This window comes from Melospiza georgiana, chromosome 29 (assembly GCF_028018845.1).
Source record: "Melospiza georgiana isolate bMelGeo1 chromosome 29, bMelGeo1.pri, whole genome shotgun sequence".
Classification (NCBI taxonomy): domain Eukaryota; kingdom Metazoa; phylum Chordata; class Aves; order Passeriformes; family Passerellidae; genus Melospiza; species Melospiza georgiana.
In genome coordinates this window covers 1,810,201-1,828,925 of record NC_080458.1, presented here as the reverse complement: position 1 = coordinate 1,828,925, position 18,725 = coordinate 1,810,201, and positions in this window count along the sequence as shown.

The following is an 18,725-nucleotide window of genomic DNA, read 5'->3' as shown; positions in this document are numbered from 1 at the left end:
ATTTCCAGTGTCCTGATTTATTACATGATGCACATTGATTTGGCCCCAGCTTGGTCTGTGGCTGCTTTGAACCTCCTCTGCCTCTACTATTTTCGCCCCTGCCTCTGCTTCAACCGCGCCTACATCCGTCCTCTCCCTGGTGCCGATCCAGAGCTGCCACCATGGCTGCAGGGAGCTCTTTTTCTTTTTCCCTCTCTTGACTATCGTACACTTTCTACTTTTGATGTAGTGTCTAAAAGCTTGCGTGACTGCTCAATGTTGTTTGAACACTTCTCAAACTCAGACGGGCTTGGTGCTGTGACCATTTCCCTGGGGTGTTCCAGTTCGTGTTTATTTATCACTTATCGTAGAATGGTTTGTTTTCATGTACCCCGTATTTTCCCCAAGCTGGTTTACCCCTAGGTTCTGCCCTCCCTCAAAGCTGTCTCCCTCATGCCATTCCCCACTCTTTGTTCCAGCTCCTTCCCTGCCTCTCAAGATAATCCAGCTCTTTATTCCTGAACCTTCCCTGTCACTTTTGCCTTGGACCAATCCCTGACTGCAGCACCCCTTTGGAATTCCTCTATTGCTGGAAGCCCCGCTGGCGCATGTGACCTACCCTCTCTTCCCATCTGTCCTAATTAGTCCCAAGCAACTGATGGAATCCCCTCGCTCCTCCCCTGCAGATTCCTTATTGCTCAATTGTTTGTATCCACCCCCTGAGTTGTACCCCGATAAAATCCCGTGCACAGAAGTGCTGGCGGCTCTTTGCTGCTGAATCCTTCCCTTGGAATAAGCCTTGGCCTGTGGAACCTCACAATCGAGGAGCCTCCTCCTTCTCTTTGGCCTGCTCCGTGCTGCAGTTAGTGCATCCTGAACCACTGAGCAGTGGCTCACCAGGGTCAGCCGCGGGCAGGACCCACGCCTTGGCCGTTCCCCACTCCTGGCGCAGCGCCGCAGTTTTCCCAAGAGCCAGCCCGGGCTCCGCTGGGCTGCGTCCACGGGGAACCCGTCCCAGTGCCCGACCGTGCTCTGGGTGAAAAACCTTGATCTGATACGGAAATGAAACCTGCCCTGTCCCAGCTCCCTGCCCTTTTCTCCAGTCCTGTCACTGGTCCCAACAGTGACCAGAGCTGCAGCAGCCCCTCTGATTCACCTCAGGAGGAGGTTGAAGACCACAATGACGCCCTTTACTCTCCTCCAGGCTGAACAAAGTGGCTTCTGCTGCACCTGGATGGCTTCCCCTCCAGGCCACACTCCATCCTTGCAGTCCTCCTTTGCATTCTGGCTAATGGTTTCATAACTTTTGATATTGTGCTGCCCAAAAGTGCGCCCGTCTGCTTCCAGCGCTTCTCTGGGTGCTGCTTCAGGGTGTGGGCACCATCATCAGAGACACAGAAGAGCTTCTCCTCCCAGACTTGTCCTTATCCTCCGCACTTCCACGTCTCTGCCTTGATCTTCACTGGGGAACTTGCCACTTTGTGACCGCTCATTGCTGCGCTCAGCAGGGACACAGTTTTGTTTGGACATGAGCTGCCAGAGCAAGACATGCAGCAACTGAAGCTGAGAAATGCAGAGGCTGGGCAGATGCCATTTTTTCCAGAATGTGGGAAAGAGAGTGAGAAAAGCACAAGGAAATTTCAGACTGTTAACTTTGCATTCTAATTGCCCTGTGAAACTCAGCAATTGCTGGTGCTCTGGTGCTACTGCCAATGCCTTCCATGAGAAAAATTCATTTCAGGATGGATCAACATCATCTGACAGAGACCAAGTGTGCCAGCAGTTGCTCCAGGTGCTCCTGCCATCAGCCCCTTCAGGTAGGAGCTCAGTCCCCCATGCACATGGGCTTTGGCTCCTTCTGGCACAGAACTATGATAAAGAGGTATGATTCATGCTGATAAAAATTGAAACAGTAATCGGTATTTACACAGTAGGTAATATTTGGGTATATAAAATAGTTAAATTTGTATTGCCAAAGAAGAGAGGGAGAGGAGAGCCTCCCCCCCTCCTCCCCACAGATGTTCTCAAGGACCACAGGAAAGAAGCCCAATATGCAATTGGTAAAAATGGGCAAAACCCGGTTGGGTCCCAAAAAATGCTAATTATAAGGGATTTTTTGCCTTGATATATAGCTACAGTGATATGTTATTCTTGGTTTACATTGTACTGCCTTGATGCACATTTGTAGCCCAAAGGTGAATCAAAGGACAAAGAAGATGTCTACAGAGCCTTCATCAGTGACGAGCCCCAAAGACTGGTGCGACCACCAAACCGAGTGGTGGCTCATGCATGGTAAAAATGGTAATGAAGGCAGAGATAGAAATATGAGAAACCGAAAATGGGAGGCGATGGCATTTAGACATGGCATAAAAGGGGGGAATCTTTACTTGACAAGCTTGGACATGATGTGGCAAGGGTCCCAGAACCCTGCACTCCATACCCCGCGGTTATCTTTTGCTTTTGCGCCATAATTGGAACCAAATTATCCCTTATTTTAATCAAATTATATTGTATTAAATTTTATATTTTTTTACTTTAACTATTCAATTAAAATTTTTACTACTTTTAATCTTGTTTGGTTTTTTTTATGATGGGATAATTGGGCAAACATAAGAATTTTGGTGCCAATATCCGGGACTCTCTCAGCTCCTGGGAGGTGGATAATTTCTGGGAAGGAGTTCCCCACCTGACTTTTAAGTGGTCCCAAGGCTAGACCACTCTCCCTTGGGAAAAGAGAGTCTTTATTAAAATAACGCATAAGCAAATTAATTATTAAAATCGTGCAAGAGAGGCTCCCATCATAGTGCCGGCTTATAGGAGAGAGAGTACCCAAGAAAACTGCTTTGTGCACGAAGACCCTCGTGAGAAAAGGAGGCTGTGAGTATCACGATGTTTTGGGTCGGGGGGCGGCTGTATGCATGTGTGAGTGTGTGTGGAGTGTCTGAGACAGGGGCTGGGCAGTCCTGGACCCCCGAAGTGAGCGGGACCTCCCAGTACCGCATTTCCGAGATCTCCGTGAGGAGACCGGCCAGAAAAGGAGGGAAGCGAAAGAAAAGTGAACGAGTGGGGACCCCAGGAGGGTTTGACCCAGGGGGAAGGAGGGGATCCCTGGTCCAGGCACCTGTGGGAAGGTCCTTGAGCAGGAGGTATTGACTCAGTAGGGAGACTGAGAAAGAGAGTGAATGAATAGGTTCAAATTTCCTTGGAGGGGTTGGTAGCAGGCAATTTAGTATGTGATTAGATGGTGAGAGGTTGACGCTAATAGATTGAGAAAGAGGGAGAGATAGGAGTGGAACAAGTAGATTGCAGAGGGAGAGATAGGAGTGGAACAGTTAGATTCAAAAGGCAGTGTGACAAAGTAGTGAGGAAGTTGAGCCATGAAGTGAGTGTGGGAAACTAAGACTCTCCTGGTACCGGGGTGTCACAGTGGTCGCAAATATTACATTATGACTATACTAAAAAGATATAGAAAGAAATGTTCTCAGAAGGTTAGCTAAGCTAAGAATAGAAAAGAATGAATAACAAAGGAGCTCTCTCCGACTCTGTCCCAGAGCGAGCTCGGTCCTTGATTGGCCATTAATTGTAAACATCCAACATGGGCCAATCACAGGTGCACCTGTTGCATTTCACAGCAACAGATAACCATTGTTTACATTTTGTTGCTGAGGCCACAGCTTCTCAGAAGGGGAAAAAATCCTAAAGAAAGGATTTTTCACAAAAGATGTCTGTGACACCAGGGATTTCTTAGTTTGTTGTTGCCAGAAATGGGTCAGGGAAAAAGTAAGTTCCTTGACCCAGGGGCTGCGGATTGTGTGAATAATTCACAGCAGTTTGAGGTATCTAGGAACTGTGAGGCGGGTTCTCAGGGGGAGAGCATTCCTCAGGACAGCCCACTGGGGATGATAATACGGTTTAGGGATGAATGGGAATCCCAAAGGAGAAAAAGTAAACGGAAAATAGTTAAGTATTACATGTTTAAATGGACAAAGGAAATGATCCGGAAAGATAATTTATATTGGTCCAAGTTCGGATCATTTGAGGATTGGATTTGCCAGGCTCTAAATATATATGTGAATTCAAAAGACCCTGTTAATCAGGAGGAGAGTGAAAATGCTGCCTTTTGGAGTCCTGAGGGGAGAAGTAGGTCTGTTGTTCAGAGGCAGAACAGAGGACTTCAGGAGTTACTGAGAGGAGCACAAAGGGTGTATGTGAACAGAGATAAGAAAAAGCCGAAAGCAGATGCCAGAATTTTGGTAGCAGCAGTTAAAGAAGTGCAGGCAGCTTTGAATACAGAAAAATCCACAGAGAAAAACAAAGAGCAGATGTCAAGATCTATCTTTAGGAACACAAGACCTGTGTGTTTTTCCCACTACAAGAAAGAGCACCTAAAAAAATTCTTGCCCTACCTTAAAGGGTGCAGGTCCTACTTGTTTTTACTATCATAAAAAGTGTCAGAGACAAAAAAAGTTGCAGGAAGAAAGAGCAAGATGAGGAAACTTTTAATGGAGGTCAGGGGCTCTGTTTAATGAAGGGGACTAAAAAACACCACCAGAAGTGTGTTGATAAGTTATATTCTTAGTCAATACAGGAGTTTCTCAGTCGACAATGACAAAATTACCCCAGGGATGTGAGATAAGTTGTGAGCAAGTTCCAGTAGTTAGAATTACAAGAGAGGCTTTTCCAGTTCCTGTAATTAAAGGGGTGCAAATTTAAACAGGTGACAAATTTGGAGTAAATGATTTATTGTTGATACCAGAAGCCGAGAATAATTTATTAAGCAGAGATCTAGTAATAGCCTTAAATTTACAGATAAAACCCTGGGAAGGAAAACTAAAAAATTATTCTTTAACTGAAGAAGATAATCTGGAAATTAATGATACGGGTTGGCATTTGAGTGAAGTGGGGAAGAGCTTGGGGTAAAGGAATCTGGTCCCCTTAGTCCCTCCTGGTCAGCACAAGCCTGTGAACTTTATGCATTACTCCGTGCATTATTCATACTAAAAGAGCAAGAAGGGACTATTTAAAAAGACTCCAAATATGCTTTTAGTGTAGTACATACTTTTAGAAAAATTTGGAGGGAAAGGGGACTTATAAACACTCAAGAGAAAGGGTTAGTACATGGGGAATTGATAATTCAGATACTTGAAGCTTTAAAAAGCTCAAAGAAAATAGCAGTAGTTCATGCAAAGGGACACCAGAGAGACAGGGATATTAGAGTCAGAGAGAATAATTTGGCCGACAAAGAAGCAAAAAGAGCGACCTTAAGGAAAAAAAAACCCAAAGCAAAAATACTGAAATCATGACCTTACAAGAAACAGAATTCAGCAGGGGACACTTTCTCTTTCGCTAGCAGAACTGGCAGCTATAAGGAAATTAGGAGCAACATTTAAGGAGGGAAAGTGGGTTTTTCTTGATAGCAAGATTATGATGCCAAAACCAGTGGCACATTAGGTCTTAGATAACTTGCATAGATGGACACACTGGGAAACAAGAGCCCTTTGTGATCACTTTTTAAAATTTTATGGGTGTATAAGGATATTTGAAATTGGAAAGCAAATTACCCAGTGGTGTCTCACCTGTCAAAAAGTAACTAAGAAGGCGTTAAGAAGCCCTCTCTCTGGAGGATGCAAAACAGCCTACGGGCTATTGGAAAAGATCCAGGTTGATTTTACAGAATTGCCTAAAGTGAGTCGGTGGAAATATTTGTTAGTTATAATAGATCAATTAACTCAGTGAGTTGAAGCATTTCCAGCAGCTCGGACTACAGTTCAAACGGAGGCTAAAATATTGTTGGAACATGTAATTCCAAGAATGTGATAATATGGTGGGATTGAAGTGGATTTATATTAACCCTGATTTAGTAAGAATGAACTAAGCATCCTGGAGTGGCTGCCGACCGCAATTCCCTTGAGCTCAGAGGCAGAAGAACGCTGGTGGAAAAGAATAAAAGACTTTCTGAATCAGTGGGAACAGCCTAAAAGGATCAAAGATCTCCTCCAGGGTTACCCACCAGCAACATTATTAGAATTTATTACAAAACTGCAATTCCAGAAACTGAGATTGATAACACCTGCTGTTGAAAGAGTCCAGAGACAACTAAAACGTTGGGAGTGCAGTAAACATGGTTTAGGGTGTCATCCCTGGATATGTATTGTTTGCACACTTTGCTTTAACTCATGGTGGAGAGTAACTAAGAGGGAAGAGAAGGAGAAACAATTGATTTGCTTGCTTTGCTATGGTTATGTATTTAGACAGCTAACTATAGAACGCATTGCTAGTGATTTTTTTTAGATACCAATGAGACTGGCAGACGGGACCCTTCCAGGAGCAATTGGATTAATAGAGAACTTAGATCAGTTGGTTCTTGCCATATTGGCTGTAGCACAAATAAGAGAACGAGCAATTTATAATATTATAGACCAGTGTCTCATAATCGATAGTTGTTGTGGAGAAGAAGTCTATATATCACATCATAAGCGCATTCCAGGGGCATATTGGCCTGGCGAGTGTGCCTATTGGAGGCTGCGATTTAATGCACTTCTTGCACTTGAAGTAGAAAATATTTAGTGAAATCTTATTGTGGTTGACACATCCCTAAAATTTTGGAAAATTAAGGTTTATGGTATTCCAGCCTAACCTTTCCCCTGTTCTTGTTGTTTTAATTATTTCTTCTTAACCAGCCAGAACTGAGAAATGGCATTTAAGAGGGGACAAGCAAACTGTGGGGCTATGGGTACCAGAGAAACTAAAAACACCAGTGACTAGATCCCTAGATATTACCTTTGCTACTGAGAAGACTAGCATCTCGGCCCTTGGTTGCAACCCAAGGGGCCTTGAGAAAGGTAGAAAGGTAGATTTCCTAAAGAAATCTATTATATTATTTTCACTGTGATCATTCTGGTACCCTGGATGGTTGGCCAAAGCCAGAGAGCCACACCTGACAGAGTTTCATCAATAAAAAAGCAAACAGGGCAAAAACCAAGTCCCAGCAATTTCAATATTTGTGACTATTGCAATCACCCTATGAAGATTAAGGACAAGATGGGATCTGTGTTTGTGACACACCCATATGTTAGTTCTGCTTGCTACAATCGCAACCACTTTATAGATGTTTGTGTTAAAGAAAGAAAGATGCATTGGGTAGGGAAAAATTTAAACTATAATGGACGAGCTCCTCATCCCCATGGTAATCAGATTTGCCCCCAGTATGAAAAGTTCTTTTGTTTTGAAAGAGATGATCCAAGTATAAGCATGGGAAACCAGGCACTAAGAGAAAAATTGAAAGAGAAAATAAAAGAAGAGAAAGAAACAAAGGAGAATAGAGGAAAGAACAAGAGAAAAGAGTCAAAAGAATTGGCTGAACTGTATAAATAACTTTAACAGCACTACAAAGATTGGAACCTGCCAGCCTCGAATAAGAATCTGTTTGTGAGGTTGATGCAAGAGATTGCTACAGAATTGGGATTATCCAAATGTTGGATTTGTGGAGGTCTAAAAATAGCTGAAAAGATGGCCGTGGAAAAGTGAGAGCTTAGCTCCAGAACAATTTTTAAAATGGAACCATAGCCAAATTTCTACAACATTGAAGAGACTTGAAAGATAGATTCTAAGCTATCAAGTAATTGAAATCATTTGTATAACTCAAGAAGGAAGAAAATGTAATAAAGTAGTGGGGCATACTCCTTGTAAATCCACATTGGTGGTCAATATGGATAATTGTTCAAAAGTTTGGTGACCTGAAACCCCTGTTGGATATTAGAGACCAATAAAAAATAAACTGTGAATGGGATGAACAGATTGATTTATGCTGGTACAGAAGTCCTGGAGCTAACCCCTACCAATCCATCAATGGCTCAGGATTGGTCATGGGGGTATAGGACCCTAATTTGCCTGTTGAATCGAGTGATAGGGCCCCAAGTAGTAGTGGAAGTGGTGTCAAATCACACCACCGGTGCCTTAAAAATGTTGGCCAGGCAATATACACAAATGCGAGCATTTGTGTACCAAAACAGGATTGCCCTAGACTATCTGTTAGCAGAAGAAGGAAGAGTTTGTGGGAGATTTAACAAATTTTACTGCTGTATAGAAATTGAAGATTATGGAGAAGCTATCACCGAACCTGTGGAGGAAATTAAAAGGGTGGCTCATGTGCCAGTACAAAAGTGGAATTCAATCTAGAAAGCAGATTGGTGAGATAACCTCTTTGGAGGTGTTTGGTAGAAAAAGTTAGAGTTCATGTTGTTTTGTTCAATTTTGAGACTTTTGTTTCTGCCTTGTATGATTCCATGTTTTATTAGGCTAATTCGCTCAGTGATTCAGGAGATGCAGATTACAATAATATCTCTAGATTCAGAATCAGTAGAAAGAGGAAAACCAAAATCTGTGATGGTACTAACAGCTGAATCAACCCATGTTAAATAATAAGGACCTAAACAGATTGAAATAGCCCAGGAAATGCTAACCAAATTTGAAAAAAGTGTGGAAAATTAGAGGCAGCAACAGAAATGCTGGAGAAAATTGAGGCTTAAAAGAGACAACAAGAAAATCAAAATTCTGAGGAATATAAAGGATATCAGGGCATAGATTTTTAATAAAGCACAGATCATAATGATCAAGAAGAGAAATGGGGGATTTGTGGTAAATAGGTATGATTCATGCTGATAAAAATTGAAACAGGTATCAATATTAATACAGTAATTAATATTTGTGGATAATAAAACAGTTAAAAATTGTAATGCCAAAGAAGAAAGGGAGAAGAGGGGCTCCACCTCCCCTCCCTGCAGATGTTCAGGAACAGGAGGAAAGCAAGAGATAACAGTTGCTAAAAATTAACACAGAAGGGACACTCTGGTTGGGTCCCAGAAAAATGTTAATTATAAGGGATTTATTGCCTTGATATGTAGATGTAGTGATATGTTAGTCTTGGCTTACATTGTACTGGCTTGGTGGCGCATGTGTAACCCAAAGGTAAATTAAAAGACACACAGTGTTGGAAAAGAAATGAAATTTAGCAAAATATTTAATTATAGTGAGTTGTGTCTGAACTGGTTTGTTAAAAAGTAGTTTTGTAGCCGTTGAAAAGTGTGTTGAGTTTTGTGTGTAACCTAGGAGGTAGTCTTAGGGATTTAATAAATAATTAAACTAGTGCAGGAAAGTAAGAATGCTAACCTGTCTGGAGGCAGCATACAATGCTCTTAGAATAAGATAAGCAGAGGATTAATGATCTTGTTTGTGAACCAAGGAATGTATCACAAGGGGTCTGTGACCAGGCAAGGGGAACGGGGAAACTGTTTCTTGGAGACTTTGTTGTGAATTGCATGTATAAGAGGGAAGCACCCATACGTGAATTTGGGGGGCTCGAATTTTGGGACGTGAGTCCCCCAGTTCCCCGGGCCCTTAATAAAGCACCCACAAAACTTATCCGAGTTTTGTGTCATTTATCAATCGGGCAACAGTTTTCTGGCGATCGCGGCAGGACTCCAAGGGCTGCTGGGGCGGTTTGCGTTCCGATCCACTCCAAGCCGGCACCGAGCACTTCTTGGGGAGTCATCGGTCGTGCCCGACCCCCCGCGCCTGTCGGACAACTGCCAAGGTAAGCCCGAAGGTGCTTTATATTGGAAAAAGGTGAGAATTGGATTTGGATTTGGATTTGGTGGTTGGTAAAAAAAAGCCTAGGCTCAGGCCATAAGACGTCTAAGTACGCAGGACCAGAACTCGCCTCCTGTTTGTTTTAGGGAAGGACTGCGAGAAGGTATATTGGTTTAAGGTATATTGGTTTATTGGGATTAATAGTGGAATTAAAGGTTGTAATATGATGTCTTTTAAAACTTTTAAAACCTTAGTGCAAGCCAATGGTAAAATACCTGGAAATACACCATTAGGTTGTGTATTGAAACGGTGGAAAAGTGAGGGGTTTTATCAAGAATTGGATAAAAGTAAAATGATAGATTATTGTAATCATTGGTGGCCTGAATATGAGATTGGGGAAGTGGGATGGCCGGTGAATGGTACACTGGAATTGGGGATAATGGAATCTTTGATGCCATTTTTAAGGAGAAATGAGAAATGGGATGAAATACCATTTTTGGATTTGTTTTTCGTTTTATATCGGAAAGAGGAATGGCAAAAGGAATGTGGTATCTTGGTTTTAGAAGTGAATGATGAAAGGGAGTGTGTGGGATGTAAAGAAAGAAAGGAGCGTAATTTGTATCCTTCAGTTGAGGAAGATTTGTCTTATTGTATAGCACTTCTAAGGGTTCCAGTTGCTCCTAATATGCCCCCTGCTCCCCCTGCGGATATATCTATAAAAATGGGATCTAGTGAGAGTGATACTGATGGTATCACTCTCATGGTGATGGTGAAAAGAATGAGAGTGTTAAAAGAACTCCGTTAGCAGGGCGGACTCACAAGGGAAGGAAGGGGCAGAAGGGGCCACAGTTAATTGCGCCGTTAAGGGAAGCTGTGGGACCGCAGGGAGAAAGGATACTTATAAAGGCGCCTTTATCCCCCGGGGATTTGGTAATATGGAAGCAATCAGCGGGGAGTTATCGGGAGGATTCTGAAAGGGTGGCAAGGGAGGTTAAAATGGTAATAAAGACTCAGAATCCGTACTGGAATGATTTACAGGTATTATTAGATACTATAACATGGGGAGGTTGGATCCAAACCAGTGTGCGTTTTGCCAACAATTGGGGCACTGGAAAAATGAATGCCCGGTTAGAGGAGGTATGGGCATGGGAAACATGGGATTAAGGACAGGTCCAATGGGGAATGCTCCTGTGGGAGGATTCACGGGAGGACCAGCAGAAGTCGCTCAAGCACTAGTTTTGGGAAACTATCAGAATCAAAGCTGACTAGAAAAGTATTTAAGGGTAGTTTTAGAAATAGATGGAAAGGATCAAGAATTTATGGTAGACACTGGAGCTACTTATTCTGTACTCAATAGACGATTGAGACCTTTGAGTGACACAACGGTACAGGTGGTGGGGGCAACAGGGAAGCTAGAGGAACAACCATTTTTACAACCTTTAAATCTTAGGTTTGGGGGGAAGGAATTAGATCACCAATTTTTGTATATGCCAAACTGCCCCACACCCCTTCTTGGCAGAGACCTGTTGTCCCGACTTAATGTGAAAATAATATTTGAAGGGGGAAGGGTGAAATTGGAAATACCTGAGGAACAAATAGCAGGCATTTTTGTGATCAAGGAAGTGGATGCCTCTCCTATTTTAGAAGAAATTGAGCAGGCTGTAGTACCCTGGGTATGGGAGTCAGGGGTCCCTGGAAAATCTAAAGCTGTGCAGCCAGTAAAGGTGGAACTAAAGGAAGGGGCCCGACCAGTGAGGATAAAGCAATACCCCTTGAAGCTTGAGGCAAGGAGGGGAGTAGCCCCGTTAATTAAACAATTTTTGGTTCAAGGAATATTACAGGAATGTGAATCGGAGTATAATACTCCAATTTTTCCAGTAAAGAAACCTAATGGTAAGTACCGTTTGGTACAGGACTTAAGGGCTATTAATGAAATAGTGAAAGACATACATCCAGTTGTTGCTAATCCTTATACCTTGTTAACATCTGTATCTGAGGAGTTTAAATGGTTCTCAGTGATTGACCTTAAAGATGCCTTCTTCTGCATCCCACTGCAGATAGAGAGTAGGAAATATTTTGCCTTCGAGTGGAAGAGTCCTGATTTTGGGAGAAAGAAGCAGCTTACGTGGACGAGACTCCCACAGGGATTTAAATGCTCCCCTACTATTTTTGGAAACCAACTGGCCAAGGAGCTGGAGGAATGGAAGATAACCCAGGTAACAATATCCCCATCCTTGTATGTAGCCCTGCAGTACGTGGACGACATTTTTCTGGCTACTAAGGAAAGGGAAATGTGTGTGGAATTAACAATTAAATTACTCAACATGCTTGGCCAAGCAGGGTATCAGGTTTCTAAGGAAAATCTCAATTGGTCAAAAATAGCATTATTTACCTCGGTTGTGAGATCACACAAGGGCAGAGACATTTGGGAGTAAACCGAATAGAGGCAATATGTGCTATTCCTTTGCCTCGTAACCATCAGGAATTGAGATCTTTTCTAGGAATGGTGGGATGGTGTTGACTGTGGATCATGAATTTCGGTCTCCTAGCCAAGCCACTGTATGAGGCCTTGAAGCAGCATCGGTTGGTGTGGACGACACAGCAAAAGAAGGCCTTCCAGGAATTGAAGCAGGCACTAAAGGAGGCCCCAGCCCTAGGACTCCCTGACGTGACCAAGGAATTCCAGTTGTACGTGAATGAGAGGCAAAAACTGGCATAGGGGTCCTCACCCAGAAGGTGGGATCCTGGAAGAGGCCAGTGGGATACTTCTCTGAACAACTGGTATGTTCGGTAAGTTCCGGGTGGCCCTCATGTTTACGAGCCGTGGCGGCAAAAATAATTCTTATTCAAGAGGCCCGTAAATTGACTTTGGGGGCAAAAATGAAAGTGTTTGTTCCCCATATGGTCATGGCCGTTTTGGAGCAAAAGGGGGGTCACTGGCTATCATCCAGTCGAATGTTGCAATACCAGGCCATCCTGAGAGAACAGGATGATATTGAAATAAGGACTATTAATCATGTTAATCCAGCAGAGTTTTTACGCCGTGACCAGGAGGCTGGGGGACTGGTGCACGATTGCGTAGAGGTAATTGAACAAGTATATGCCAGCAGACTCGACCTAAAGGATGAACCATTGGAAGAACCTGAATGGGAACTATACACTGATGGATCCAGTTTTGTCGAGAATGGGACTCGCTATGCCGGGTATGCAGTGGTAACATTGGATCAGGTAATAGAGGCAAAGGCTTTGTTACCTGGAACTTCGGCCCAGAAGGCAGAGGTGATTGGACTCACCAGAGCCCTGTATTTGAGCAAGGACAAAAGGGTTAATATCTGGACAGATTCTAAATATGCCTTTGGTGTGGTTCATGTACATGGGGCGTTATGGAAGGAAAGGGGGCTTTTGAATTCACAGGGAACCAACATCAAGCACCAGGAAGAAGTGCTACAGCTACTGGATGCGGCACACAGTCCCAAAGCAGTTGCAGTAATGCATGTTAGAGGACATCAGACTGCGGAAGGAGACGTTTACAGAGGAAATCGATTTGCTGATGTTACAGCACAGCAAGTGGCACGGGAAGTATGGACTCAAATGGCATTGGTACCGGTAAGAACAAATCCGGCTACCCCATACCTGAATCAGGAGCCCAAATATTCAATAGAAGATGGAAAACTAATAAACTTGCTAGGGGCACAGAAGAATCAACTTGGGTGGTATGTTACACCAATGGGACAAATAGTGGTACCTACCCGCATAATGAAATTTATTTTGGAATCAGAACATAATAAATGTCATTGGGGGGCAGAAGTATTGGTAAAATTTTTGAAGAAGGAGATAATCTCTAATCAGATGTTAACAATGGCAAAAAGAGTTAATGCAATGTGCCCGGTATGTTTGAAAAATAATCCAGTAGTTAGGAGACAAATACAAATGGGAAAGTTGCAAGTTGGGCCACAACCAGGAGATTACTGGCAAGTTGATTTTTCCGAATTGCCTAGGGCACAGGGATACAGATACTTGTTAGTGTACGTATGTACGTTCTCAGGATGGCCAGAAGCTTTTCCATGTAGAACTAATCAGGCTAAGGAGGTGGTAAAAACCTTGTTAAAAGAAATAATACCAAGATTTGGAGTACCTTTAGGATTGTCATCAGATAGGGGTCCGCATTTTATAGCTGGGGTAGTGCAGGAATTAACACGAATGTTAGATATGACCTGGAATTTGCATACCCCCTGGAGACCTCAGTCTAGTGGGCAGGTGGAAAGGATGAATCAAACCCTGAAAGGACAAATCAAAAAGATTTGCCAGGAAGCTAAACTGCACTGGCCCCAAGCTTTGCCTTTGGCCCTACTCAGTATTCGAATTAAACCAAGGGAAAAGGTAGGCGTAAGCCCATATGAGATATTATATGGCAAACCATATCATGCAACTGTATTAAAGGGGAGGTACATGTGAGTGGGGACCAGGCGATTGCAGAGTATGTTATGTCACTTAATAGGATCTTGAATTCTTTAAGAAATACATTACAGTGGAATAGACCGCTCACGCTGGAGAATTCTGTCCACGACATCCAGCCTGGGGACCAGGTGTACGTCAAGAAGTGGATCACGGATCCGCTACAGGAATCATGGAGCGGAGCCCACCAGGTGATGATGGCGACCTACACGGCGGTGAAGGTCCAGGGGATGGATGCTTGGATCCATTACACCAGGGTAAAGAAGGCACCGTTCCAATGGGAAACCCAGATAGTGTTTCCAACCCGGATGATCTTCCATGCAAAGCCGCCTTCTTAATTATATTACTGCTAGTGATCATGAGACTATTACCCGTTCAAGGGTCTACTCTAGTACAGGTTGAAGAAACAAAGGTTACAGTCATGGAAGGGATGGATGTTCAATTAACTTGTGTTATCTTTGACAGCCAGAAAGTTGAGGCCGGTGAAGTTATTGCAATATGGCAACGGGGGTCTGAAAGAAGCCGAGGCAAGATAGGAGTCAGTTGGGATCAGGATAAACAACAAGGAAACACGGTACTGAATCTTACCAAGGTAACCACAAACGATACGGGAGAATATACATGTTTGGTCAAAATACGGGATAGTTTTGATTACAAAAGAGTGAGTATGAGGGTTTTGCCATGGACAGGGGATCATGCTGAAAACATAAAGGTTAATCCAGTATCAATGGCAGTGGACATGTGGGATGGGCCACCTCTCAGAATAAATTGTTCCTTCCTAGTAAGATCAAGATATCAAAGGAACCTTCGGGTCAAATGGTGGAAGCAAAATAGGGAACTGACCTGGGACAGAATAGAGGACGGGACCAGTTGGTGGGGGAAGGAAGGCAAAGGTTGTGGGTGGTCAAATGTCACTAATCCTAGAATAGGAAATGCATGGTGGAGGCATGACAGAATGATGTTATCCTTACAGAGACACGGTAGAAGGAGTAGACGGGAGGTTAATGATACAATAGAACGAAATACTGAGCAGGAAAATTTAGTAGTAAGATTAATCAGAGATTTTGGGATCATGCAGAATGTGACTAAAATAACAGCTTGCCTGCCATTACCACAGGCTGCAGGTGAACCAATTCCCTGGGGAATAATACCGGTAACCAAAATGCCTGAAACATTCAAGAATGTTTCATGGTCCTGCCAGTCAGTTCCCAAACCAGTAGATGTATGGAGGGATTTGTGTATGACCATTCGGGCTATGACTAGAGAGGAATGTGAAAAGAAATCCAATCATTATGGTTGGATTCAAAATACCAGGAGGTGTTTAATTGCAACCCCAATAGATGAGCCATGCAATACAGTACGAATAAGAACGAAATCCCAACGAAATGAGATGAGTTGCCAGAATGTCACACAGAATTTTGACACCTGGAATAGTTGGAAGACATTATGGGGACCTAGTGTTTTGGAACACTATAATTACCTTGGGGAAGTACAATGGTGCATCCAATGGTCAGGAGTAAAGAATCAGCCACATTATAGGGCCCTTATCACGTCTACATCTTCCCGAGAGTTCAGACCGCAGAAAGAGGATTGGAATTTTACTGAGGTTTTTACATGTGATACACCGGAAGACCGAATTGGATTCGTACCGGTGAAAATGGCATTAAAGTGGGGATGCGAGTGTAGGGGGTATGATCACACGGTTAGCAGAGAGTCCATGGATGGACCTATAGATTGCAGATATACTACTGTGCACAGCCCTGGAAATTTAGTCTGGGTGTTGGGACAGGGACAGTGGACCACACATTTACCTCTAGATGGATCAGTAACACAAATCACCCTAGGGGTTCCCACATTGTGTCCATACTGGAAACAGAATAGATTGGTCCAACGGAAAGGACTCAGAAAGAGGGAAGAATCCCTAGAGGAGCAGTGGCATGAACCTGGCTCAGGAGTACAATTTGGATGGATATTGGAGTCATTATTCCCTCCGGTAGCGACATATCGAAACAGGGAAATGCTCAACAATTTGTTAGGACAGACAGAAAGGTTGGCAGCAGCTACTAAGAAGGGATTTAAAGATCTAAATTTGCAATTGCAAGCTACATCAAGAATGACCCTACAAAACAGAATGGCATTGGATTTGCTATTGTTAAAGGAACATGGAGTTTGTGGTTACCTGAGTAGGAGAATAGATCATTGCTGTGTACACATTCCAAATGTTACACTTGAAGTTGAGAAAGATATTTCTCAACTGGCAGAAGTGGAAACAAAAACCAAGGAAATTGAAAAGGAAGCACAGCATAATTGGATAGGAGCAGTATTTGATTCTTTGGGGCTTCACCTGTCTGGCTGGATTACATCTGCTATAAATATGTACTAATGTTTTTAGTATTTTTAGTGACTATATGGATTGTATATAGATGCCTCTTAGGTGTGATCAAAAAGGAAAAGAGGCGATCTCTCCGGTTGCTGAAGGCGATGACCCACGGGCGGCAGAATGAAGAACACTCCCCACCTCGTTATGAAGATGTTACTGTTGATTGAGCATCCTTGCAGCAGGACTGAAGGATGCTCAAAAGGGGGGGAAATGTTGGAAAAGAAATGAAATTTAGCAAAATATTTAATTATAGTGAGTTGTGTCTGAACTGGTTTGTTAAAAAGTAGTTTTGTAGCCGTTGAAAAGTGTGTTGAGTTTTGTGTGTAACCTAGGAGGTAGTCTTAGGGATTTAATAAATAATTAAACTAGTGCAGGAAAGTAAGAATGCTAACCTGTCTGGAGGCAGCATACAATGCTCTTAGAATAAGATAAGCAGAGGATTAATGATCTTGTTTGTGAACCCAGGAATGTATCACAAGGGGTCTGTGACCAGGCAAGGGGAACGGGGAAACTGTTTCTTGGAGACTTTGTTGTGAATTGCATGTATAAGAGGGAAGCACCCATACGTGAATTTGGGGGGCTCGGATTTTGGGACGTGAGTCCCCCAGTTCCCCGGGCCTTAATAAAGCACCCACAAAACTTATCCGAGTTTTGTGTCATTTATCAATCGGGCAACAACAGGAAGACTACAAAATCTTCATCAGACGACCTCCAAAAGACTTGTGCGACCACCAAACTGAGTGGTGGCGCATGCGCGGAAAAGGTGATAATGAGGGTGGACATAGAAATATGACAAACCAAAAATGGGAGGAGATGGTATTAACACATGGCATGTAAGGGGGTAATTTTCACTCGGCAAGCTCATATGTGAGGTGGCACGGGTCCAAGAGCCCTTCACTCTGTACCCCACATTTTTTTTGCTTATGCGCTATTATTTGAACCAAATTATCCCTTATTTATATATTTCCTCAGCTATTCAATTAAAATTGCTGCTAAATCAAATATTGTTTGGCTTTTTTTTATGATGGGAATATTGGGCAAACATAACACAGACAGCCAAAAAAGCTCCTTGTGGGCAGAGCTGGCAGCATCGGACCCCCAAATTGTGTCCAGTGCTGCCTTGTGTAGCCCAAAATCGCCAGTAGAGGCACTGGATGTTTGTGCACTGGGATGCTTTAGAACCATGGCTGAAATTTAGGAACCCCGGCCCTAATTACAATGTCTCCTTAATGGTCTGCAGCACCCAGAGCAGAACTGGGGCATTGGCCCAATCAGCTCCAATTTTGCCCCATTTTGCCCTCCCAAGGCACTGCTTCCAGCCTAGGCTGCCCCTGTGCTCCAGCTGCAGCTGTAGAGCCCTCAGAGCTGCGGCTCTGCTCTCCTTCTCCTCCTCCCCCTGTGGCTTCTGTGTAGGGACCAGCAGTGGCCCAGGAAGAGCAGGAACTCCAAACGTGCTCTGGAGCCCCCTGAGGAGCCCTGGCAGAGTCAGCACCGAGTACCAGCTTTCCTCAAAGTGCCAGGGTAATTCAACATTTCCAGAGTGGCTGTGCCAGGGCTGAAGGAAGAAAACGGAGAGAAAGGCTGAGAGTTTGCAGGAATTTCGGTGTAAAGCCACTAGAGGGGCTGCTATGGACCCAAGACCTGCCTGGGGTCAGGTGCTGCCTTCCTTCCATTCAGGATCAGGGAGAGCAGTTGGAGGTGTTGCACAGGGCGTGTGCCAGGCCCTGGGACACTGCTACGCTGCCAGTGGGCTCTGTGATCCAACCTGCTGCCTTGGCAGCTTCTGCTCGCTGCTGGTGGTGGTGCCAGGAGCGATTGGTGCCCGTGAGTTTGCAAAAGGAGCGATTTCCCCTCCTCCCTCCCGTCTGAGGCCGCCATGGCCCCTGAGGGGATGGAGCTGGACCAGGGCGCCCCCTGCTGGCCGGGAGTACTCCCTGCAGCGCCCCCTGATGGCCGCAGTTAGAACTGCCACAAAAACCAACAGCCCTGAGCGGGAGGGAAAGTTCTGGGTTTTTTTTGTTTGTTCTGTTCTGGTTTATAAATTTCCCAGTAAAGACCTGTTATTCCTTTTCCTACACTTTGGCCTGGAAGCCCCACCATTTTTGAAATTAGAAAATATTTTTGACATGGGTCTTCATTCTATTCCAGGAACATTCCCACTTTCTTGGCTCATATTGCTTATAAACGAGATGTCAGCTCCTGAGCTGCAGTGTGGATGGGACAGACACCTATAGGGAAGACAGGATCAGGGACTTGGCCACGTCATGCTCTGCCCTTTAAGCCACTTGGGCCACCAAGGGCCGTCTCCCCAGATGGCACTTCT